Below are 1,430 nucleotides of genomic sequence, written 5' to 3'. Positions count from 1 at the left end.
TGGGATTGACTGTCACATTATAACGCCCCCACGGCTGAAAGGGCGAGCATGTTTGGTGGGATGCGGATTCAAACCCGCTTACATTTTTGAGTTCCTTAATGACCATTAGAAACAAACTATTGTGATAAACAACAATTAAAATCCTTCTAAAGAATAAAAATTTCAAACCTTGTTGAATAACACTGTAAGCAGTTTAGATGAAGTCTATGTGGATCAGTCAAATTTGTTCCACTTAGTATACAAAATATTTTGTGGATGCATATAAAATGACAATGTGCTACAAATAAATCTCAAGGTACCTTATGTTACATGTTGAATATAAACTGTACCAACATATGTGATTGTTTAATGTTTTCAAATATAATTACTTTATTATTATTATTATTATTATGACTTTTAACTTCATTACTTTTATTTGTAACAAAGTCACTTCCCTTTGTAGATTTAAAAAATAACCCTGTATTAGTGAACAACCACAATGAGTGGAATTTATACAATATTTATCAAACTTAGTATTTTAAGAGTTTAAGTAAACCACTCTCAAATTAATACATTATTAGGAAAAATTAGCAATCTATTCAATAATACTGGTAGTCATTGTCTTAACCAGCTAGATATTTAAAATATACAAAAACATAAAACAATTACAAGAATAACATGCATTAAGTCTGTAGTGCTGCCTACTAAATGAGTTTGAAAATAAGAAAAAAGAAGCAATCTTGTCTTTTCTGTAATATTCATCTTGAATTTATAAAACTATGACCCTAGGCCTATATTACACTTGAATGCACTGTGCAATACAAAAGCAAATCACTAGCTAACCTCTGGGAAACTTTTATCCTTTGTTATAATTTATATTAGAACTTATTGTCTATATCTTTCCTAAATTTGGTGAGAATGTTACAAAAACTAGTAGGAATACTATGCAACATTCGCAAATGTTCTGTGGAGTATGTTGATCTTTCATCTACAACAATTAATATAACTTGCCCAATTTTGGTAACAAGTATAAAGAAACTAGCTTGATGTTTACCTTTGACACCAATCTACATTTGTATACAGCTTGTAAGTTAGCAAAATATGACAACATAAAAGCAATTTGTGATTTTGGCCTTTACATTCTTTGATAACATTTAATGCACAGATAGGTGTTATGGTTTTCACATGGCTAGGCTCAGCTACTAAGAAGTAAAAAATGTAACTGATAGTTCTGTCATACTGACTACTGTCTTAAACCTTTATGCACAACTAGAGGTAAAGGCTATAACTCAAACAACTTCATTTGATATTCCCTCCTTCCCCTCCGAATTTAAATGTTTAAGTTAAATAGTCTCATGCACACATAAGGCTTTGTTTGGGCCTTTGAGTCCAATAATGGAACTAACTATTACTTTTATAACTCAACCACATTAGAAAATGTGAAGAATATT

The 1,430-nt window shown here is 30.3% G+C and overlaps 1 protein-coding gene across 3 annotated transcripts in view; it reads right to left on the bottom strand.

The window, feature by feature from the left end:
- The window catches only part of LOC106468067 (protein sidekick-like), a 110,911-nt gene that overhangs the window by 27,121 nt on the left and 82,360 nt on the right, over positions 1 to 1,430 (bottom strand). The window lies entirely within an intron of this gene.

Source organism: Limulus polyphemus, unplaced genomic scaffold (genome assembly GCF_000517525.1).
Source record: "Limulus polyphemus unplaced genomic scaffold, Limulus_polyphemus-2.1.2 Scaffold2855, whole genome shotgun sequence".
Lineage (NCBI taxonomy): Eukaryota > Metazoa > Arthropoda > Merostomata > Xiphosura > Limulidae > Limulus > Limulus polyphemus.
Note: the sequence above shows the minus strand (reverse complement) of the source record. Positions and strands in the feature narration are given on the sequence as shown.